General features: G+C 35.1%; 2 long non-coding RNA genes and 1 pseudogene across 3 annotated transcripts in view; 2 read left to right on the top strand and 1 right to left on the bottom strand.

Moving 5' to 3' along the window:
• Positions 1–18,709, top strand: part of LOC145965791 (uncharacterized) — a 113,232-nt pseudogene extending 94,523 nt beyond the window's left edge. Inside the window, exons 4-6 of the transcript XR_014436818.1 lie at positions 17,627–17,783; positions 17,856–18,035; positions 18,559–18,709. The product of XR_014436818.1 is annotated as an uncharacterized LOC145965791 (transcript). The remainder of the gene's footprint in view (positions 1–17,626; positions 17,784–17,855; positions 18,036–18,558) is intronic.
• Positions 7,755–8,837, bottom strand: LOC145965794 (uncharacterized). The gene is made up of 2 exons (XR_014436820.1): positions 8,330–8,837; positions 7,755–8,219 (listed from the first exon to the last, which is right to left on the bottom strand). It is a non-coding gene; the product is annotated as an uncharacterized LOC145965794 (long non-coding RNA).
• On the top strand, positions 11,853–12,935 carry LOC145965793 (uncharacterized). Its single transcript, XR_014436819.1, has 2 exons — positions 11,853–12,360; positions 12,471–12,935. It is a non-coding gene; the product is annotated as an uncharacterized LOC145965793 (long non-coding RNA).
• Positions 18,710–25,857: the final 7,148 nt, after the last annotated feature.

Here is a 25,857-nt window from a genome sequence, read left to right as displayed (position 1 = left end):
GATAGCAGAAACTGAACAGGATTTGTTTAAAATTATCATAGCAGATTGGTGGCAGAAATCGAGCAAGATCTGCGCAACACAGTTTGATATCAGATTGGTTGCAGAAACCGAGCAGGATCTGCGCAATAAAATTTGATATCAAATTCTCGGCAGATATCGAGTAGAGCCTGCTGATATAACTGACGGCAGATTGTTGGCAGAAATTGAACAAGATCTGTGCGACGCAATTTGACAACAGATTGTCGGCAGAAACCGAGCAGGATCTGCGCAATGAAATTTGATGTCAAATTATTGACAGAAATCGAGTAAAGCCAGCAGATATAACTGACGGCAAATTGATAGCAGAAATTTAACAGGATCTGTGAGGCGCAATTTGATAGCAAATTGATAACAAAAATCGAGCAGAATCTGCACACACAATCGCTGATAGCAGATTGACGGCAGAAACGGAACAGAGTTTGCATGATTCGATAGTTCCTTCACTTACCGCTACGTGAGCTGTACTTTCTCGTAATCTAATTTCTGTCAGAAATATATATAAAGTCGCGAATATGAATAAAAGACTAAAAATATAGTAATTATCATTTTAATTTCTATCACTTTAATTTCTGATATCTGATACAAGCAGATAAAATTCAGAATATTAAACCGATTCGAATTAATATGATAAATGGGAAATTATTCATGTACTGCCTATTTGAAGCATAAAGCAAGAATTTAATTCTAAATAAATTACATCTCCAGTTTTACAGTTACATTTACTTTTATCATTTACTTTATTATTAATTTAATTAAATTAAATTAGTCCTTCGCTATATGAGATATAACTACGATATAACATTTATTACATTAACATATATTACGATATAACATATGACATATATGTCATTTTAGAAGAAAATTGTAATTAACTTGCCGATAATATTGTTACGTCCGCGGCGAGGACTTCGATTAATATCGAAGACGCGCGTAAAGGAAATCGGCCGCTCACGAGACGCGCGAAATAAATAGACACTTTCAGGGATAACAAGGAACTTTAATAGGAACGCACTCGAGCAACAGATTAATTATACAACGGAACGGTGACACAATTATCGCTCGTAAGCGGGAACGCGTCCGTCTAGCTTGACAGCTGACTCCGGACTTCGTTTGACATCTGAATCCACAATATCCCAGAGACGATCTTCTCTTTTGCCGCAACGAGCGGACGTACGACGCGGCACCGGAACACGAAGCAGGGACGTAACACTTCCCCCTCCGTTCCAAAAAATTGTCCCGACAATCGACTAATAATGGATTGACCGCTATCCAAATGTAGACTCCAGGGTGCCCCAACGACTTCCTGCTCTACCCTGAGCTGCTGCCACAGATTATCGAGCGCCGCTGTACTTGGTCCCAATCAACTTCCTCAGGATACAGCCAAATCCCACCAGGGAACTAGACGGTCTCTTGCTCTACCCTGAGCTACTGCCACAAGTTACCGAGCGCCGTCAATTTTGCTCTCCAACAACTGCACAATTCCAAAGATGCCGACGTCCTCATTCGAATAATCGTCTCTCCCCGGGATAGAGGGGGGGGGGGGTAATTGCCGTGGACCCATCGTCCACAGGGGACTCCCCCAATTCCTGCCTCGGCATTCGCCCTCCGGCCCGCGGGAAAACCACGGCTCAAAAAAACCGCGGGCGAAGCAGACTTCTGAGACAAAGAAGTACTTTTCATGGTCCGGATGTCCTCTTCCTTAAAGGCCATTCATGACACAAATATTTCTGAAAAAGAAAACAATCAAACGAACATCAAAATCACAAAAGAAAATTCTCGGGTTCCAAGTTCCTAATTAAAAATCTTTCTTCTAAAATACGGAGCCAATCTATCTGCATGAACAACCTTATATTCAATGTTTGTTAGATTTCTGTATCCTGAAAACAACATCACTAAGCTTCGTGATTACCCTATAAGGACCCTCCCAATCTTTTTGTAACTTAGGAGTCCTACCTTTAATTCTTCGTGGATTAAAAAACCAAACCTCCTGACCTCCCTTAAAATGCAACTGTCTAGCCTTTTCATCATAACGAGCCTTGGCTCGAAGGGAATGAACATTTAAACTTTGCCTTACATTTTCATGGATTCCCTCTAATTTGTGTCTAAGTTCCTGTACGAAACTTCCAAAAGAATTAACTCTTTCGTTCCCTGGAGGAACACCTCTAATTAAATCTAAAGGCAACCTTAGATCTTTCCCGAAATATAATTCTGCAGGGGAATATCCTGTGGCCTCATGCCTCGAAGATCGATAAGCTAAAAGATACAAGGCGACCCATTTATCCCAATCTCTCTGATTCAAAGAAACAAACTTGGCCAAATATTTTAAGATTGTTCGATGATGTCTTTCAACCTGCCCATCCGATTGAGGATGTAAAGTAGTAGTTCTAGTTTTCTTGATCCCCAATAAGGATAGAGTCTCCCGGAAAAGTCCCGATTCAAAATTCCTCCCCTGATCGGTATGAACTTCCAAAGGAATTCCGAAACGAGAAACTATTTGCTCTACAAAAACTTCCGCTACAACTTTAGCTCTAATACTTTTGAGCGGCAGAGCTTCAACCCATGTAGAGAAACAATCTATAACTACCAATAAATACCGGTTTCCCTTTGAAGAACGGGAAAGAGGACCAAGAATATCCATCTGAATTCTCTCAAACGGAGCCCCCGAATTGAAGACTTGTAAAGGAGATTTTCCCTTTCCAGAAGGGCCTTTCTTAGCAATACATAGGTCGCAAGAACGACACCAATCCTCAACATCCTTTTTACAGGTAGCCCAATAAAATCGTTTCCGAATTTTATCCAAAGTCTTATTTACACCAAAATGTCCACCAGAAGCTACATCATGAGCCAATTCCAAAATCTGGGCTATACATTTCCTCGGAACAACAATCTGAAAAATAATCTTCTTTAAATTCGGAGATTCCCATCTCTTAAAAAGAACCCCATCCTTAACAAATAAGGAATCCCAATAGGACCAATATATCCTCGCCGAATTTCCTAGAGCAAAAATCTCCTGTCGAAGAAGATGCCTAATTTCTTCCTTTGCTAGCAAGAAAAACGAAACAACCGAATCCTCTAATTGATGTTTCCTCCAATCCATGGGATTATCCTCTGAAAAAGTTATTCGTGCCAATAATTTTCCCCTAAATTCTATTTTGTTGCAATAATTGCATCGACTTTCCGCACAAGGTCGCCTCGATAATCCATCGGCATTCAAGTGTAAACGCCCTTTACGATGAATCACTTCAAATTCGTATTGTTGAAGTCTCTCCATCCAACGAGCTAATTGGCCCTCCAAATCTTTGAAAGATAAAAGCCAACGAAGAGAAATATGATCCGTGCGAATCAAAAATTTCCTTCCATACAAATAATGATGAAAAGATTTAACAGAGTCTACAATGGCCAAAAGTTCCCTACGCGTAACACAATAATTCCTCTCTGCCTTAGTCAAAATCCGACTGTAATAGGCAATCACTTTTTCAGAATCACCTTGAGTCTGCGACAAAACTGCTCCTATCCCATGATTCGAAGCGTCAGTATCTAAAATAAATTCTTTAAACTCGTTTGGGAAAGATAAAATTGTCGAAGAAACTAATCTTTCCTTTAATTCGTCAAAAGCCTCTTGACATTCCTGCGTCCAATTAAACTTAATTCGATCCCCAGTCAGATCAAATAAGGGTTTAGTTACTAACGAAAAATTTTTAACAAATTTCCTATAGTAGGAACAAAATCCCAGAAAACTTCGAATTTGTTTTTTATTTTGAGGAACTGGCCAATCCTTTACCGCGCTAATTTTCTCCGGGTCCGTAGAGATTCCCTGCTCGGAAATGACATGACCCAAATAATTGACTTTTTTACTAAAAAGAGAACATTTTTTTGGATTTAATTTTAAGTTGGAAGAACGAAACTGAAGAAAGACTTTCCTTAAATTACTAATCATTTCTTCGAATGTTTTACTAAAAACAATAAAAAATTAGTTAAAAGGCTACAAGGACCAACGCAATGGTGGAAATATGCAAAAAATAATAAAACGGTTATTACAATAAAATAACCATATGAAAATGTTTATTTAATTTGAACATGACAAACGCCGCGTTTCAATCCAATTCGGATCCTTTTCAATGTCGACTAACAAAGAGAATAATAAACATTAAGATAAAATTAAAATTAACGGTCATAGGAGAAATGTAAATAAGTTTCGGAACAACGCAAAGTCAAAAAATCGGAAGCAAATATATGTACAATAACGGAAAATTTAAACCGTCAATCACAAAAAAGGAAAGAACGCATCGCACTAACGTATCGCCACAGAAAACCCGAAAGCTCGTACCGCATACCACCAGTATACCGTTAAAAACGAGATGATCCTCTCCAAAAAAACCGGAAGAAAAACCCACATACAGGTCCATGACCATTTCCAAAAGAAAAAACAGTCAAAGATGCATAAATCGATGACCAGTTGGAAACTTGATGGTCCAAATATGTGCGAGTAAAAGCTTAAAAATCTGACACTCTAAAAAAGAAAAACAAGACAGAGCAATAATTTAACAAACAATCCGGAAACTACTTAAGAGAAACATTCATATAAAGCAAGAGTAAAGTTAATATAATAAAATCACATACCGGTCTCTAAATTTGAAAGTGATCTCAAATCAAAAAATCGAACACAAAGGGAGAGCAAGTTAAGCACAACTTAACGTTCCAATCAACAGAGTCGAACTGAGGCACATGGGGATCACATATAGCACAGAACGCGAAACATCAAAAAGAGGGGGGGGGAGGGAAGGGGGAGAGAGAGAGAAGGGAAAGGAAGGAGAGGAACAAAACGTCACAGAATGAAAGAAGACAGAACGAAGGAAAAATTTCAAATAATTATTGCGAACATTTTTTTATAATGGGCAAATACATCTTATCCAAGAATTCGGTATCGCTCTGAATGTTAAGGCCATGGTTCTGACCAGAGATATGTAACATCTCAGCAATTAGCCTCTTTTTATATCTAGGTTCCTCCTCCAAAATGGAAACATTCTCCCAATCAAACTCATGTCCGTTCAATCTATGAAGAGACACAACTGAGAGAGAACCAGAAGATTTATTAATATCAGAACGATGTTCTTTAATTCTGGTCAGTAACCTCCTTTTAGTTTGCCCCACATATGAAGCATCACAGTCTAAACAACTAATTTTATAAATGACATTCGCGTGGTGGAATTTAGATACCGGATCCTTGTACAGTCTAATAAGGGATTTTAATTTGTTATTGACTGTATATGCCAATCTTCTGTTCGCATAACTCTTGATGTTGGAAACAAAACCTCTTGGAAAACTTGAGGAAAAAGGAATGGTGAAGAAAGGAATAAGAGAGGAGGAGGATTGAGTGAGAGCAGTTTCGTTATTGTTCACGTCAGAGATTAAAAACTTTAATCTTTGAGAAATAGTGTGAAAAATAAATTTAATAGGATAACCATTGCCTAATAGAGTCGAAATAATAAAAGAAAAATTCTCATTATGAAACCGTGGATGTGACAGTTTAAAAATTCTATCAGTCAATCCAATGATAACTCCTTTTTTATGTGACAAAGGATGGTGTGAGAAAAATGATAGAAATCTTCCTGAAAAAGTCGGTTTCCTATACCAATTAAATTCAATATAGTTATTGTTGATTATGATAGTTGTGTCCAGGAAATTTATACTGTTGTTGTTTGAATATTCAATGGTAAACCGTAGTCTATTGTGAAGCGAATTAAAAACCTGGAAAATATGTTGGATGTATTGTTTAGGAGCAGCAAGAACAATATCATCAACGTAGCGAACATAAAAGGGAAGGGAAACAGGAAGAGACGAAATTGCTCTGTCTTCCAAATCAGACATAATAATATTCGCTAAGATCGGGGAGAGAGGAGATCCCATGGGAGTGCCAAAAATCTGTTTATATATGACATTGTCAAATTGGAAGTAGGTGGAGTCCATAATAAGATTTAAAGCAATCAAAAATTCTTTATAAGGAATGCTGATGTTGTTTTTAATTAAATGCCATCTTTTAGCAATTCCTCCAATAACCAAATCTAATGGAACATTAGTGAAAAGACTCTCCACATCCAATGAGACCAAATCGTACCAATCATCTAAGAACACATTGTTAAGTCTTTTAATCAATTCAAAGCTATTCGCAATATGGCTATTCGGATTAGGTAAATTTTTGTCTAACATGTTGTGAAGGAAAGACGCTAGCGAATAAAGAGGGCTATTAATACAAGAGATGATGATACGTAACGGGCAATCTTTCTTATGGATCTTTGGCAGTCCGTAGGCACGCGGTAAGATCCCATCTGTACTCAATAGCGCTCTATAAGTACCGTTAGAGATGTAATCATTTTTACGCCAACGCTGTAACAACTCCCTCAACTGGGAGATGACTCTATTCGTCGGGTCGCGGTTCACTACCATGTACGTGTTCCGGTCTGATAGGAGGTCATGCATCTTGTCAAAATATTCGGTCTTATCAAGAGAAACAGTTACATTCCCCTTATCGGCTTTTGTGACAATGATGTCAGGATGGTCGGAAAGGAATTTTTTTGTAATTTTAGTTAAGGATAGCAAACGAGAGTCCAGATCTGAAAAATGAGGAGGGGATAATAGACACTTATTAAGAGTCTGGATTGACAAACATCTAATATTGTTAGCCGTTTCCCGATCTAAACTGGAGATATTATGTTCAATATTTTTAATGAAATCGAATACAAAATGTTGCGAATTAGGAAGGGAACGCAAACAAAATTTCTCTCCCAATTGTAAGAGGGATTGAACTTCCTGAGGAATATCGGTCTTGGACAAATTTACAAACCAATTGTTATTAACCGAATTAACAAGGGATAAATTATCTTTCATGTGAAAATTCTTGGGATTAATATGTACATTAAAAGGAGTATGAGAGGGAGGTTGAGGAGTGGGTGAGAAGGAAAATGTGGGAAGGGGGTGCTGTTCATGAGGGCAAGAACCTGTAAAAGATCTTAACTTTCGCTTGTAAGGATTCATGGGAGGATGGGGGGGGACGGAACAAAAATATTTGATAAGAGGTACGTTAGGACGAAGGAAATCCGGCTGTTTTTTAGCGATCCATTTTAGTTTGTTATTGATTCTCTTATTTTCCACAATATTAAAATGATTAAGAGAGGAACGTTGTCTCCTGATAAATTCATTAAGAATACGAACCGGGACCCGTCCAAACAGAATCCTAGAGCATCGCAGTACATTATGTTGTAGAAATCGTAACAATCTGAACGCGTCATAAATTTCAATCTGTAACAACCGCCTAATAGAACCACGCACAAAGTTTTTGTATAGAGAAGTTGAATTGTCATCAAAAAATGAAATCACGTTATCGGTAAATTTAAATAAATGTTGCGGAACCAAGTTGACTCTTTTGCATTCCCTCAAGAAAAAAATTTTACATTTAGTAGCTATAATTCTTTTGTTGAAACCAATCCAATTCTTAAAACATTGCTTCACATCGCCTCCGAAACATCGATCGATAAAATTAAAAAAATTAAAAAAATTAAGTTGTGGAGCACTCATAATTCGCCTGAGTAATATCAAAATTATTATAATGAAATAAAGGTCCGTTAGATAAAATCAATAAAAAATTAGTTAAAAGGCTACAAGGACCACCGCAATGGTGGAAATATGCAAAAAATAATAAAACGGTTATTACAATAAAATAACCATATGAAAATGTTTATTTAATTTGAACATGACAAACGCCGCGTTTCAATCCAATTCGGATCCTTTTCAATGTCGACTAACAAAGAGAATAATAAACATTAAGATAAAATTAAAATTAACGGTCATAGGAGAAATGTAAATAAGTTTCGGAACAACGCAAAGTCAAAAAATCGGAAGCAAATATATGTACAATAACGGAAAATTTAAACCGTCAATCACAAAAAAGGAAAGAACGCATCGCACTAACGTATCGCCACAGAAAACCCGAAAGCTCGTACCGCATACCACCAGTATACCGTTAAAAACGAGATGATCCTCTCCAAAAAAACCGGAAGAAAAACCCACATACAGGTCCATGACCATTTCCAAAAGAAAAAACAGTCAAAGATGCATAAATCGATGACCAGTTGGAAACTTGATGGTCCAAATATGTGCGAGTAAAAGCTTAAAAATCTGACACTCTAAAAAAGAAAAACAAGACAGAGCAATAATTTAACAAACAATCCGGAAACTACTTAAGAGAAACATTCATATAAAGCAAGAGTAAAGTTAATATAATAAAATCACATACCGGTCTCTAAATTTGAAAGTGATCTCAAATCAAAAAATCGAACACAAAGGGAGAGCAAGTTAAGCACAACTTAACGTTCCAATCAACAGAGTCGAACTGAGGCACATGGGGATCACATATAGCACAGAACGCGAAACATCAAAAAGAGGGGGGGGAGGGAAGGGGGAGAGAGAGAGAAGGGAAAGGAAGGAGAGGAACAAAACGTCACAGAATGAAAGAAGACAGAACGAAGGAAAAATTTCAAATAATTATTGCGAACATTTTTTTATAATGGGCAAATACATCTTATCCAAGAATTCGGTATCGCTCTGAATGTTAAGGCCATGGTTCTGACCAGAGATATGTAACATCTCAGCAATTAGCCTCTTTTTATATCTAGGTTCCTCCTCCAAAATGGAAACATTCTCCCAATCAAACTCATGTCCGTTCAATCTATGAAGAGACACAACTGAGAGAGAACCAGAAGATTTATTAATATCAGAACGATGTTCTTTAATTCTGGTCAGTAACCTCCTTTTAGTTTGCCCCACATATGAAGCATCACAGTCTAAACAACTAATTTTATAAATGACATTCGCGTGGTGGAATTTAGATACCGGATCCTTGTACAGTCTAATAAGGGATTTTAATTTGTTATTGACTGTATATGCCAATCTTCTGTTCGCATAACTCTTGATGTTGGAAACAAAACCTCTTGGAAAACTTGAGGAAAAAGGAATGGTGAAGAAAGGAATAAGAGAGGAGGAGGATTGAGTGAGAGCAGTTTCGTTATTGTTCACGTCAGAGATTAAAAACTTTAATCTTTGAGAAATAGTGTGAAAAATAAATTTAATAGGATAACCATTGCCTAATAGAGTCGAAATAATAAAAGAAAAATTCTCATTATGAAACCGTGGATGTGACAGTTTAAAAATTCTATCAGTCAATCCAATGATAACTCCTTTTTTATGTGACAAAGGATGGTGTGAGAAAAATGATAGAAATCTTCCTGAAAAAGTCGGTTTCCTATACCAATTAAATTCAATATAGTTATTGTTGATTATGATAGTTGTGTCCAGGAAATTTATACTGTTGTTGTTTGAATATTCAATGGTAAACCGTAGTCTATTGTGAAGCGAATTAAAAACCTGGAAAATATGTTGGATGTATTGTTTAGGAGCAGCAAGAACAATATCATCAACGTAGCGAACATAAAAGGGAAGGGAAACAGGAAGAGACGAAATTGCTCTGTCTTCCAAATCAGACATAATAATATTCGCTAAGATCGGGGAGAGAGGAGATCCCATGGGAGTGCCAAAAATCTGTTTATATATGACATTGTCAAATTGGAAGTAGGTGGAGTCCATAATAAGATTTAAAGCAATCAAAAATTCTTTATAAGGAATGCTGATGTTGTTTTTAATTAAATGCCATCTTTTAGCAATTCCTCCAATAACCAAATCTAATGGAACATTAGTGAAAAGACTCTCCACATCCAATGAGACCAAATCGTACCAATCATCTAAGAACACATTGTTAAGTCTTTTAATCAATTCAAAGCTATTCGCAATATGGCTATTCGGATTAGGTAAATTTTTGTCTAACATGTTGTGAAGGAAAGACGCTAGCGAATAAAGAGGGCTATTAATACAAGAGATGATGATACGTAACGGGCAATCTTTCTTATGGATCTTTGGCAGTCCGTAGGCACGCGGTAAGATCCCATCTGTACTCAATAGCGCTCTATAAGTACCGTTAGAGATGTAATCATTTTTACGCCAACGCTGTAACAACTCCCTCAACTGGGAGATGACTCTATTCGTCGGGTCGCGGTTCACTACCATGTACGTGTTCCGGTCTGATAGGAGGTCATGCATCTTGTCAAAATATTCGGTCTTATCAAGAGAAACAGTTACATTCCCCTTATCGGCTCCCCTTATCGATTTCATTAAAAATATTGAACATAATATCTCCAGTTTAGATCGGGAAACGGCTAACAATATTAGATGTTTGTCAATCCAGACTCTTAATAAGTGTCTATTATCCCCTCCTCATTTTTCAGATCTGGACTCTCGTTTGCTATCCTTAACTAAAATTACAAAAAAATTCCTTTCCGACCATCCTGACATCATTGTCACAAAAGCCGATAAGGGGAATGTAACTGTTTCTCTTGATAAGACCGAATATTTTGACAAGATGCATGACCTCCTATCAGACCGGAACACGTACATGGTAGTGAACCGCGACCCGACGAATAGAGTCATCTCCCAGTTGAGGGAGTTGTTACAGCGTTGGCGTAAAAATGATTACATCTCTAACGGTACTTATAGAGCGCTATTGAGTACAGATGGGATCTTACCGCGTGCCTACGGACTGCCAAAGATCCATAAGAAAGATTGCCCGTTACGTATCATCATCTCTTGTATTAATAGCCCTCTTTATTCGCTAGCGTCTTTCCTTCACAACATGTTAGACAAAAATTTACCTAATCCGAATAGCCATATTGCGAATAGCTTTGAATTGATTAAAAGACTTAACAATGTGTTCTTAGATGATTGGTACGATTTGGTCTCATTGGATGTGGAGAGTCTTTTCACTAATGTTCCATTAGATTTGGTTATTGGAGGAATTGCTAAAAGATGGCATTTAATTAAAAACAACATCAGCATTCCTTATAAAGAATTTTTGATTGCTTTAAATCTTATTATGGACTCCACCTACTTCCAATTTGACAATGTCATATATAAACAGATTTTTGGCACTCCCATGGGATCTCCTCTCTCCCCGATCTTAGCGAATATTATTATGTCTGATTTGGAAGACAGAGCAATTTCGTCTCTTCCTGTTTCCCTTCCCTTTTATGTTCGCTACGTTGATGATATTGTTCTTGCTGCTCCTAAACAATACATCCAACATATTTTCCAGGTTTTTAATTCGCTTCACAATAGACTACGGTTTACCATTGAATATTCAAACAACAACAGTATAAATTTCCTGGACACAACTATCATAATCAACAATAACTATATTGAATTTAATTGGTATAGGAAACCGACTTTTTCAGGAAGATTTCTATCATTTTTCTCACACCATCCTTTGTCACATAAAAAAGGAGTTATCATTGGATTGACTGATAGAATTTTTAAACTGTCACATCCACGGTTTCATAATGAGAATTTTTCTTTTATTATTTCGACTCTATTAGGCAATGGTTATCCTATTAAATTTATTTTTCACACTATTTCTCAAAGATTAAAGTTTTTAATCTCTGACGTGAACAATAACGAAACTGCTCTCACTCAATCCTCCTCCTCTCTTATTCCTTTCTTCACCATTCCTTTTTCCTCAAGTTTTCCAAGAGGTTTTGTTTCCAACATCAAGAGTTATGCGAACAGAAGATTGGCATATACAGTCAATAACAAATTAAAATCCCTTATTAGACTGTACAAGGATCCGGTATCTAAATTCCACCACGCGAATGTCATTTATAAAATTAGTTGTTTAGACTGTGATGCTTCATATGTGGGGCAAACTAAAAGGAGGTTACTGACCAGAATTAAAGAACATCGTTCTGATATTAATAAATCTTCTGGTTCTCTCTCAGTTGTGTCTCTTCATAGATTGAACGGACATGAGTTTGATTGGGAGAATGTTTCCATTTTGGAGGAGGAACCTAGATATAAAAAGAGGCTAATTGCTGAGATGTTACATATCTCTGGTCAGAACCATGGCCTTAACATTCAGAGCGATACCGAATTCTTGGATAAGATGTATTTGCCCATTATAAAAAAATGTTCGCAATAATTATTTGAAATTTTTCCTTCGTTCTGTCTTCTTTCATTCTGTGACGTTTTGTTCCTCTCCTTCCTTTCCCTTCTCTCTCTCTCCCCCTTCCCTCCCCCCCCTCTTTTTGATGTTTCGCGTTCTGTGCTATATGTGATCCCCATGTGCCTCAGTTCGACTCTGTTGATTGGAACGTTAAGTTGTGCTTAACTTGCTCTCCCTTTGTGTTCGATTTTTTGATTTGAGATCACTTTCAAATTTAGAGACCGGTATGTGATTTTATTATATTAACTTTACTCTTGCTTTATATGAATGTTTCTCTTAAGTAGTTTCCGGATTGTTTGTTAAATTATTGCTCTGTCTTGTTTTTCTTTTTTAGAGTGTCAGATTTTTAAGCTTTTACTCGCACATATTTGGACCATCAAGTTTCCAACTGGTCATCGATTTATGCATCTTTGACTGTTTTTTCTTTTGGAAATGGTCATGGACCTGTATGTGGGTTTTTCTTCCGGTTTTTTTGGAGAGGATCATCTCGTTTTTAACGGTATACTGGTGGTATGCGGTACGAGCTTTCGGGTTTTCTGTGGCGATACGTTAGTGCGATGCGTTCTTTCCTTTTTTGTGATTGACGGTTTAAATTTTCCGTTATTGTACATATATTTGCTTCCGATTTTTTGACTTTGCGTTGTTCCGAAACTTATTTACATTTCTCCTATGACCGTTAATTTTAATTTTATCTTAATGTTTATTATTCTCTTTGTTAGTCGACATTGAAAAGGATCCGAATTGGATTGAAACGCGGCGTTTGTCATGTTCAAATTAAATAAACATTTTCATATGGTTATTTTATTGTAATAACCGTTTTATTATTTTTTGCATATTTCCACCATTGCGGTGGTCCTTGTAGCCTTTTAACTAATTTTTTATTGATTTTATCTAACGGACCTTTATTTCATTATAATAATTTTACTAAAAACAATTACATCGTCCAAATAAACGAAACAGATTTTAAATAAAACCTCACGAAGAACCTTTTCCATTAAACGCTCGAATGTAGCTGGTGCGTTGCACAGACCAAAAGGCATCACGGTGAACTGCCACAGTCCATTTCCAACAGAAAAAGCTGTCTTTCCCTTGTCTTCAGGACGAAGCTTCACTTGCCAGTACCCACTCTTCAGATCTAATGTAGAGAACCAAGAGTTTCCCGAAAGCTGGTCAAGGATATCTTCTATTCTTGGCAAGGGATAAGAGTCCTTGATAGTAACTGCATTCAGCTTCCTATAATCAACACAAAATCTTAACGAACCATCCTTTTTTTTCACTAAAACCGCAGGAGACACCCAAGGGCTATTTGATTCCTCGATGATACCCTGACGCTTCATATCTTCTATAATCCCCCCATTTACTTCCTTTCTAAGGTGAATTGGAATTCGACGAGGAGCTTGTTTAATAGGATCTGAATTATTTAAATTAATTGCATGTTCCAAAATTTTACAATTCCCAGGAGTAACATTATCGAAGAAAACATCCTGAAAATCCCATAAGAATTTTGCAAAAATATCCTTTTGCAGCGAATTCAAATTTTCTGAATTTAAAGCAAAAAGCTCTTCAAGAAAATCGGGCACTATTACAGAAGAAGTTACACGCGAACAAGAAAACGTTTCAGAATCTTGACTCTGAAAATTGAATAAAAAATTCCCAACAAATTGTTTTTTTCAAGAAAATCTATTCCCAAAATACACTCATCCGAAATATCCGCCACTAGCATCGGAATTCTCATTTCAGAACATTTCCCTAAATTTACAGTCGCAGCAACCTTAAATAAAATAGGAACTTCCTCCCCTGTTGGGTATATAAGACAACAATCCTTCACTAAGATTATAGATTTAGATCTTTCTACCATATTCCTATTTAAAATGGAAACATCGGAACCCGTATCAATTTTAAAAACACAATTCTTACCATCTAATATCCCTTTAAAACAAAAAGGGGTCTCGGAAATAATCCTACTTAACCGAAAACTTTTTTTATAAATCGAATTAACTTTATTTATTTCCGGGGCGCAACCATTAATAGTCGAACTTGCCCCGAAGAGCTCGACTAACCCTTGTTTTCCTCGGAGAGAGTAGGACTCCGATCGGAAATGTTCCGTGGAACCACAGTTCCAGCATTCCTTACGCTGAGTTCCATTCTTTCGATAATTGCTATTCCTATTAAAATATTTCCCACTTTTACTCGAACCCATCTTATTATCCTCATTGCTACCACCGTTATTTTTACTCTTGTTAATGTTTTTAAATTTATTTCCATTAAAATTGTTATTATTCTTTTCGTCATTAACGGAGAAATTACTAGAATTTCGATTTTCATATTTTCTTGGAAAACAACCCTCCTGAATGACCTTCACGGCCATTGCTCTCTCTACGGCAGATTTCAGAGAAGAAACGTTCTCCAACTGCAACGTTCTCTTCAAGAAACCGTCAGATAACGCGGTAACAAACTGCGCGCACGCGATCTTGTCCCTCACCTCATGAGAGCACTCCGGATACGCCAACCGCGACAATCTCTCTAAATCGGCAGCCAAAGAAGGCAAATCTTCCAACGATTTCTGCTTTCTATTTGTGAACTGAGTATAGTAGGTTTGCGCCAAATGCGCTTCTCCAAAACGGAGTTCTAACTTATTTTTCAACTCTACGAAAGAGAGATTTTTAATTTCTTGTACACCGTCCAAAACCGAACGCGCCTTTCCTCTTAAATTCGAAGCTAACGCTACCGTTTTTAATGAATCGTCCCACCCGTTAGCGCGCGCAATTAAATTGAATTGAACAAAGTATTCCCTTAACGGAACACTCCCGTCAAACATATCCGGTTTCATCTTATAACCGATTTCGTTTATTACTCCCCGGTCTCTATTTTCTACTACCATAGGAGATTCTCTTAATTGGAAATGACTTAGCTTAAATGCGGCTCCCGTTGCTCCGTCATCCGGCGAATCACGTCATCGCGTTGTTGTAGAAGCGCTTCAAAATCGCCCCTTTGCTGCCGTTGCTCTTGTCGCAATTGGTGAATCTCTTGCAACGCAGCCTGTAACGCCGTGGTTTCCGCCGCCCTGAGGGGCGTAACGGCCCGCATCCTTTTCCGCGCGACCGTTGCCGCCGGAGGGTCCGCAACTTCCACATTCCCATTCTCTTCGCCAGAAGCCATCACTATTCACTAGGTTCCACTCCCGAATTCATCCGTCTATCCCGGACGAGCCCCCAAAATGTTACGCCCGCGGCGAGGACTTCGATTAATATCGAAGACGCGCGTAAAGGAAATCGGCCACTCACGAGATGCGCGAAATAAATAGACACTTTCAGGGATAACAAGGAACTTTAATAGGAACGCACTCGAACAACAGATTAATTATACAACGGAACGGTGACACAATTATCGCTCGTAAGCGGGAACGCGTCCGTCTAGCTTGACAGCTGACTCCGGACTTCGTTTGACATCTGAATCCACAATATCCCAGAGACGATCTTCTCTTTTGCCGCAACGAGCGGACGTACGACGCGGCACCGGAACACGAAGCAGGGACGTAACAATATTCTTATTTAGCACTTGTAATAATCAATTTTGTTGCATTTATATAATATTAATAAAAGTAAGCGCAAATCTTGTGCAGTTTCTGCTGTCAATTTGCCATCAGGTTGCATGCGCAGATTCTGCTCGGTTTCTGCTGGCAATCTAACATCAAATTGCATCGCGCAGATCCTACTCGGTTTGCCGACAGTTTGTTGACAGATTATGTTTTACAGACTGTCGCCAAAACAAAAGCTTAATGCGGACACAGATGGCTACGGTTCTGGTGTGGGATTCTGATCGAATTTGTTGCCAATCTGCTGCCAACCTGCTAACATTTTGCTTACTGGGTTATATTCAAAAAAATATTCGAAAAATATTCAAAATACACTACTCAAAGAATCTAGGGAACACTTTTCTTACCCTAAAAATTGGACTATTTTCAAACCGCTGAAACTCGTCGAAAAATCATCGTAGAAAAAAAAATTAAAAAAGCATTTTGAAGCATGAAGTTTCAACTTTAACGCGCTATCAGTGATTTTTTAAAAATCTTTTATCTTCCTTACTCTGCGTTTTAAAAAGGAACACACTGTTTAGTTCCTTAAAATTATGTATTTTTAACACGCTGCAACTTGATGAAAGAAATTTTTTTCGAGAAATTCAACTCAAGCTCTATAAATTACAACATTTTCTCTGTAAAATGCTTTTTTAAAAATCTTTCTACGATTTTTTTTGACCGAGTAATGCGATTTTGAAAATAAACCAGTATTTTTTAGATATGATATCGATACTCGGTGAAAAATCATCGTAGATGAAAAATAAAAAAAGCATTTTGAAGCTTGAAACTTCAACTTTAACGCGCTATCGTTAGATTTTTTTAAATTTTTTATTTTCTTCTTTTTTCTGCGCTTTAGAAAAGAACATTGTGTTTTTCCTTAAAATTACGTTTCTTTGACACTCTGCAGTTCGATAAAAAAATTTTTCTCAAAAAATTCAACTCAAGATCCATAAACTACAATATTTTACCTACAAAACGCTTTTTTAAAAACTTTCCTACGATTTTTTTTGACCGAGCCACATAACTTCGAAACCAATATGTAAAATGATGTATACCGCCGGCATTAGCGTTATCCAATGTGCACCACGTGGAGGTTGCCGATCGGATTTTGCACATCATGTGTAGTGTGTATGTGTGTGTGTGTGTCGCATAGCAGAGATAAGGACCCCGCAGTTCGTCACTCCTGCAGTATTTAATGACTCCAAACCCTCTCTGCTCTCTCTCTCTCTCTCTGTGTGTGTGTGTGTGTGTGTGTGTGTGTGTGCCAGCACGCGTGCGCGTGTGAGTGCATATGTGTTTAATAGCGTGCATATGTGCTTAGACATTTGGCGGCAACAGAAGTTGCACGGATAATCGCACTTCTTGAAGAAGGCTTTCACATGCGTTATGTAGCGCAAAGTATTAATGTAAAAACACACACACAAAATGTATTATATGTTTTCAATATCTGTAATGACATATCATGTAAACTCTGTACATATTTAGAGAATGGTATAACAATAGATTGTATCTATATTCCCTACTAAATATTAGGGATCTGTATTCTGCTCTGCGAAGAACATATTATAAATGTATGTTGTATGTATAATGAAGCATATAAACTGTTTTCAATATTCTTCATAAAACATGGTACAGTTCTCATATACTGAAGGAATATATGCAATCTACTATTGTGCTATTCATTGAAGTCTCAGAATATGAGTGCTTTCCAGTAAGAACACAGTGGGTGCCTTCCAGTGTGACACAATATCATTCTATCTTCTTTCAATACCAGTGAACAACAAAGGTAGAATGATACTCTGTATCACACTGTCCTTGCTGGAAAGCACCCTATGTCTGTGCTATATAGCTATTAGCTGAAAATAATTATAAGTCTATGTACATGCGTATTATACATTCGATATATATTGTAGCAAGAATATGCAATCTGCATTTTCAAGAAAATTTCGAAGTAAAATGGACAAAACCACGTGCAAAAAATGTGCTAGCGAAAGAAATACGCAGATTAAAAAAGAATTCTGTGCCAAGTTTATTATTACATTTAGAAAAGAAAAATAAAATGAAAGCAAAGTAAGTATACACTATATTTGTAAAACTAATGTGATGTTTTAATTCTACTATAGACAAGTACTTGTTTTTCAGAGTAAGAACGGGTATACCAACTTATGCTGAACTCGTAAAATATGCACAGCAAAAACAGCAGACACAGAAACATGAGCACAATCTTTCAAATGAAATTATTCTAGAAAAAGACATACAAGAGGTGAACACAAATACGAATGACACTGGATTAGATGCGAGAACAGAAGAGACAAGCACAATGTATGATATAATGTATACATAAGCCCTACGCACAATAGAGAAAATATTTAGGAATAAATATTAAGTATTAGAAATTTTAAAATAAAATCGAAAAGACTGATATACAAATATAAATTCAAATATAAAGGGCTTTTATACTCTTATTAAGAGTCCTTTATACCCGAATTTGTATTTGTATATCAGTCTTTTTGATTTTATTATTTTAAAATAATTCCTAATAATATATAATATTTATTCCTAATATTTTCTCTATTGTGCGCAGGGCCATATTTAATAATATTTAATTATATAAGACCGACTTCATATCTCGGCAGAAAAGCAAATAACAGAAAAGCAGAACCTAATCAGAATTCGCGTTGGTAATAAGTTTGCTACCACCAAGTTTACTATCTAGTAAGCTTATTATCAGCGCGAGTTCTGATTGGCTTCTGCTTTTCTGTTTTCTACTTTTCTGCCAAGGTGTGAATCCGGCCTAAGTCTATATTAATATATTGCTATTAAAGCAGACATTTGTATTTTACAGAAATAGCGAAGATGTGAATGAACAAAATACATCTGCAGAAGAATTAAAGCAGCTGTTAATAAAAGAAAAGAAAGAAAAGGAAATGTTACTGAAAGAGAAAAATGAATTATTGCAAGAAAAGCAGACACTTATCGGAGACAATGAAAACTAAAACAACAGATGGAACTATTAACAAAGACTTTGCACCAAAAATCTGAAATCATTATACAAATGACAGTGGATAACGAGAAAGATGATAAAGTGCCTATACATGTGTTGCAGAAAGTATTTACTGCTGGACAAATAAAACTGCTAATGTCTTCAAACACTAATACTCGCATAAAATGGTCTGCTGAAGGTATCACGTCTGCTATTGCTTTACGATCCATAAGTCCAAAGGCCTATCGATACCTACGGAACGTAAAGAAAATGCCACTGCCATGTATGAGCACTTTAAATAACTGGGATACAACATTTAATATTCCACCCGGCATTCTAACAGATGTGCTTCACATTATGAAAGAGAAAGGACAGAATCTGTGTACGGAGGACAAATTAACAGTTTTAACATTCGACGAATTATATATTTCGAATAAAATAGATTTACATCGGAAAGAACAAAAGATATATGGACCTAACAAAACCTGTCAATTCGTTATGGCTCGAGGATTATTTAATAAATGGAAACAGCCAATATATTACAAATATGATAAGCCTATGTCTGCGCATACTCTGTTAACAATAATTAACAATCTTTTTGAAGTGCAATATGTTGTTGTGGCTGTGACGAATGACATGGGGCCCACGAACATGAAGTTATGGTACAAATTAAACATAGGAATTAATGTTACCACTCAAAAAAACAATATACAAGAAACCATCCAAAAGCAACATTTTATTGCACATCCTGCTGACAGTTTGCTAAAAATATATTTTTTTGCAGACGTTCCATATTTATTGAAATTGGCGCGGAATAACTTGTTGGACTCTGGCTTTACAATTAACGACAGTAATATCAATAAGAAATGTTTAGAAGAATTATTAACGCTTAATGCAGGAGAATTGAAAATAGCACATAAATTAAGCCAAGCACATCTGGACGTCAAAGGCTCACAGAGACAAAACGTAAAACTGGCTGCACAAGTATTTTCGAATACTAATGCATTAGCGATACGTTGGTGTGGCAAACAGGGTTTACTTAAGTCTCTACAATGGAAACAGACCGCCGATGTATTACAAATATTTAATGACTGGTTTGACCTCTTTAATAGCAAATGTAAATATGGACATAGTAATACCTCGCATGCATATGGTATGAATTTAAAAGAACAAAATACCATTCTTGATAATATGGATGATTTCATTCAAGCAATGCGAGTTGGAAAACGATTAACATTGTTACAATTTCAAAAAGGCATTATATTATGCAACAAATCTCTACGTGATATGTTTGTATATATAAAAGAGCAATATTCATCAGAAGCGCGTCCAGTTCAATATCTATTCACTAACAGATTAAATCAAGATCTTCTTGAGAATGTTTTCTTATTTAAGAATGATGGGTGGAGGATATGATCATCCAACACCAGTCGAATTAAGAAATAGACTTAAATGGTATATACTGGGCAAACATTCTGGATACACCATTGCATCAGGCACTAATACTGCAGGAGACAGTTCCACAATACTCACAGATATTGACGACACACCTTGCAACCTAACAAGTGCACAGTGCGTACCACAGGACATATGTATGGTGGATGAAGAAGAAGAAAGGTTCATGAACTTTGAGGAAATATGTCATGAAAGAGAGGCTGAAGAAATGGATACAGATATTGAAGAAGAAGAAACCAGTGTGAAGGTATTGTAAAACGTTCATATATAAAGATATAAAAAAATAAAAAATATAAAAACAAACATAACATAAACAAACATCAACATAAACAAACATCAACATAAACATAACGACTAATATTCAGAACGCGCTAACATCTTTGTAAGCGCGTTCTAAATACGGGTCATAATCTATAAATTGTAAAATATTTATGGAGCACAGACTTTTGCATAACGCATAAAACATAAGGAATTCGACTAATCAAAGTCCTTTATTTCTATCCTCAAGATGAGAATGAAGGACTCTGATTGATTGAATCCCTTATGTCTTATGCATTATGCGTTATGCAAAAGTCTGTGCTCCAGCCTTAAGGCTGAATCTACAAGGTGTAGTAAACCTAAAGCCGTAATCAAACTAGATATTGAGATTGAGATTGAATTGCAATTTGACCAATTAAAGTGAAAGTGGTTTTCTTTCTTCTCATTGTTCAAATTCCAATCTAATCTCAATCTCAATCTCTAGTTTGATTACGGCTTTAATCTTTAAGTAATTGATCAATCACAGTTGAATGTGAGAATAATCGAATATGATTGGTTAATTTCTTACAGCTTTACCTTGTAGATTCAATCAATTTCCCTGGCAAAAATGAGACGTTTGTTTGGCGTTTACATGAACGTTTGTGGAAGTTCGTCGAGAGTTTAAAAACGATTAGTAAAGAATTTGTAGAACAAAAATTGCAACACTGCAGCGTTTAAAAGACGTTTGTACGTTATATCGTAAACGTAAACGTTTGAAAAGTCTGAGTAAACTCTGTACACGAAGATGTATCAACGTTTACTGAACGTACTCTGAAAAATGTTACCTCAGCATTGCAAAACTTTCATGTAACATTATATAAAGAGTTTGTAGAACAAAAATTGCAACACTGCAGTGTTTGATAAGCATTCAAAACCCAACAGCGTTATGTAAGTGCTCTTACAAAGTTTGAAAAGCATATAAACTCTCAGAAAACCCTCACTCAACGGTTGTTAACGCTTTATAAAGTTTCTTATTTTCGCCAGGGTTAATGATTTCAATGTAGTATGCTTTCCATTTAGCGATACAAGTCGACACACGCATCATTCTATCTTTATTCTTACAGAATGTAGAACAAAGATAGAATGATGCTTGTGTCGCTAAATGGAAAGCATACGTAATAGATACTTGGATTATAAAATATGGTTTCAATGTGTATTTCCAGCAATAAACTTAAGTAATTATACCCCTAATTTGCAAGAATTAGCATTACTTGACGCTTTGGAGCAAAAAAACAGCAATGGATTTAATTGAAAAGAATGCTTTAATATATGTTGCTGGATATGTTGCACACCGATTCCGAAAGACCTACAGTCATTTGGGCATCCCAACCAAAACACTTCCTTATATACCAACTGATTGGCTTTCCTTCATATCCAGAGAAAATTGCATGTATCCCAGTTCCGACTTTTTAAAAGCAGCAGATATTATGAACAGGGAATTCGAAAACTTCCATGGCAATTTCTTTAATCGGGAAAGTAATATTTTTGATAATTTAACAGACATTGTATGCACAAAACTGAACAATAATTTTCCTCAAAAAGTAATTTCATGTCTCGTACGTACTCGTACATACATCAGATTACGAAAACTCAAAGAAATTGTCGCAAACAATTATTTAAAGAAAAAATGTAACAAAACTTATAAAATATGTAATAAAAAAAATATCTAATAAAGTATTACAGTAGAAATTATGTTATAGCTGCGATCAGCAGAAACAACTGTTTCGCAAGTATTGTACATATAATTCGTTATTATAATCTGATCAGGGAGTCGATTGTGTATCTTGGGTGAATTACTCACGAGGTGAAAATTACGAAGTGAACAGATTTATTAGATTTCAACAAATAAAATCGTATTGAATTTTCTCACTTTTGTAATTTTCACCTCGTGAGCAACTCACCTAAAATACACAATCGACCCCTTGATGTTATTGTTGGCAAAGAACATACAGTCGCCGACTGTATACAGATTCACGAAATGTACAATAGTTGCAAAGCAGCTATCTTTGCTGAATGCAATCTCATGATTATATTCCTTCTTTAATACATCACATAGCATACATATATATGTAACATATTTATAGTGTAAGGTAAAAACATTTTACTTCGTATTTATTGTAATGTAGATATAATATAAAATATATATATTGATCTAAATTGTATATTTGAATACTTATATGTTATGTCTTTTTTCTAGGACATTGCATATACAAATTACATGCATTCTTGATGCAACAACTCCAGGATTCTCACAACGACTGCATTATAAATAGCAATACTCTTTGCACAACATATCAACATTGGAATTAAAGACGACATGTTTGTAATCTGTTTCCTGTAAACAATTGCGAGCATTAGTAAAGAAACATATAGCTACAGATAATTTATAGAATCATCACAACAGGCTGCAGGATTTCATCTATTTCGTCATACACACACACAGATATATATATATATATATATATATATATATATATATAATACTATCTTCACATTTACTGTATGTGTACATACATATATGTGTGCATATATCTTATTCTTTGCAATTGTATAAAGCCCATAACATGTAATACACAATGAAATAAATTGTATAAAACCTCTAATACACAATGAAATAAATTGTATACAGCCTATAATACCCAATAAAATAAATAAATAAAATAATTATTTTATTAATAATAAATGTATTAATAAATTAAATAAAGAAATAAACATTCCTGTAAATACCAAATGTTAGTTATATAAATTAAAAATAATACCTGGGACATGCACCTATTTCCGGACATTCGTATTTTTTTAGTCTTTAAATGCAGATATCTAAACTTTCAGCCATGAAATATGTACGTATATATATATACAGGGTGTCCCATTTTAAACAACGACATCAAATATCTCTCGAATAATACGTTTTACAGAAAAATGTTTCAGACAAAAGTTGTATGGTTTCAAGGGGGCCATAAGATGGTATCATTGGTTTGACCTTGAAGAGTCATTTGAAGGTCACGTGAAGGTCACATCAATTTTTTTAAATGGAACATCCTATATATTTTTGCACATTCTTGTAGCTCATCTCGAGAGCTTTCCAAAACATTATAATTAAGTTAGTTTCCATTAAGTACTTTCCGAGTTACGAGGCTTGAAATAATTTCTTAATTTTACATAAACCGTAAAATATCTTGTAAAATATTCATTTTTCGATTATCTTACCTTAATACTTTTATGTACAAAATAATGAAAGGAATCAATTCGTGTAAAGAAAACACATAATTGTTTCGAAAAAAAAATGTAATTGTTAATTGCAAATTACATTTTTTTTTCAAAACAATTATGTGTTTTCTTTACACCAATTGATTCCTCTCATTATTTTGTACATAAAAGTATTAAGGTAAGATAATCGAAAAATGAATATTTTACAAGATATTTTACGGTTTATGTAAAATTAAGAAATGATTTCAAGCCTCATAACTCGGAAACTACTTAATGAAAACTAACTTAATTATAGTGTTTTGGAAATCTCTCGAGATGAGCTACAAGAATGTGCAAAAATATATAGGATGTTCCGATTAAAAAAATTGAAGTGACCTTTACGTGACCTTCAAATGATTCTTCAAGGTCAAACCAATGATACCGTCTTATGGCCCCTTCGAAAGCATACAACTTTTGTCTGAAACATTTTTCTGTAAAACGTATTATTCGGGAGATATTTGAGGTCGTTATTTAAAATGGGACAACCTGTATATATATTTAATGTATAATAATATATGTACAATAATATATATATATATATATATATATATATATATATATATATAATGTACGTATGTACATATTTCATGGCTAAAAGTTTAGATATTCTCATTTAAAAACTAAAAAAATATGAATTATTATTATTTATTATTATTTTTACAAATATTTGCATTTTAAGTACACATAACCAATATTTTAAATATATGTTATTGTTTCACATTTGAATTACACGGGTGCATTTGGACCCAAATTTCATTGGTTCCGCTCATCGTGCTCCCACCACTATGCGCAATGATACACCTTTCTTATTACATCATGGTAAATACTTGAAACTGTTATTGCAACTTCCAAATTATTCTGCTGGAAATGTGTTATAGAAATTATACATTTAATAAAATTATTTTGAAATAGTACTGAAACAAACAAATAATATTGAATTATTAATCAATTGATTCTTTCATTGCTATTTCATTAAAATTTATAAAAATTAAAAATATTTATGAATTGATTTTATTCAACAAATTTCAATAAAATTGTAATTATTTAATACATTTCATGAAAGACATATAACAGAAAGATTATAGACATTGTAGAATAATTTTATTAAAAATTTCCTGAAGTTTGCTCGTCAATAAGTATTAGCTATCATTATAATTCGAATCTTGACAGGTACTCTACATAATAATTTCGCCAATGATAGTAATAGGTATTCAATTATATTTCTTGTAAATTTTCAATTAAGTCATTATTGCTCTATTTCAAAATATTGCGAATGTTATTCGAAATTATATTTGAAAGTCTTGATAGGTTTTGAAAGTTTTGATTAATTTCGAAGATTTTGAATAATCCACCATCTCGATTTTTTATGTATCGGTAAATATCAATAGTGGCGTCTTAAGTTTAAATATTAAAAGATTGCACTGAATGGAAATAAAAACACACTATTAGCCCTGTAAGCAAAATGTCAGCAGATGTCAGATTAAGGGTCGGCTGGATAGAGATCCTCTAATAAGAGTCTAGACATCAGGCAATCTGGGCAAAATTCTGTGAGAGAGAGGGATATACTTTTCTCTCTCTTTTAACTAACCAATTCTGACGTGTTCACGCATGCTCAGTCTACCAATTTATGATGAAAAGTGAGAAAAATATTCAAAGAGATAATGGGTGGATTCTGTGATTTATAAAGTATTTAATTCGTGTTTTGTGGTACAAAAAATATTTTAATTAATGTTTCGTTTGTTTATTTTCTTTTATATTCATATTTTATTTTGTTAATCTTTATATGAAATTAAATAAAGATTAAATATAAGGAATTTTTTATTATGTCTTATTTCTTGTTATATATTATTTCGATATTTTAATCAAATAATCATAATGTTTAGTTTCTCTAAAACGTTTATTTTTTATTTATGTTGCTAAAATATAATGTTCATATAAACTTTAAGATTTGTCTGATTCAAATATGAGCGGGAATTGCTCAGAGGACCAATCAAAACTGGATATCATATGGCATGACCATAGACTTATATAATAGACTGAGCGCTCTTATGGGCGAGCTGATGACAAGAACTGAAGGACAGCGCTAGTCAGTCCGGTATGTTTTCTCTCTCGCACATGTAGAGAGAAGGGGAAAGATGGCCCGCATCTCCCCTACATGCGCGC

The sequence above is a fragment of the Camponotus vicinus genome, unplaced genomic scaffold (assembly GCF_025532165.1).
Source record: "Camponotus vicinus isolate PSW18456_S1 unplaced genomic scaffold, iyCamVici1.0 SCAF_14, whole genome shotgun sequence".
NCBI classification, from domain to species: domain Eukaryota; kingdom Metazoa; phylum Arthropoda; class Insecta; order Hymenoptera; family Formicidae; genus Camponotus; species Camponotus vicinus.
Note: the sequence above shows the minus strand (reverse complement) of the source record. Positions and strands in the feature narration are given on the sequence as shown.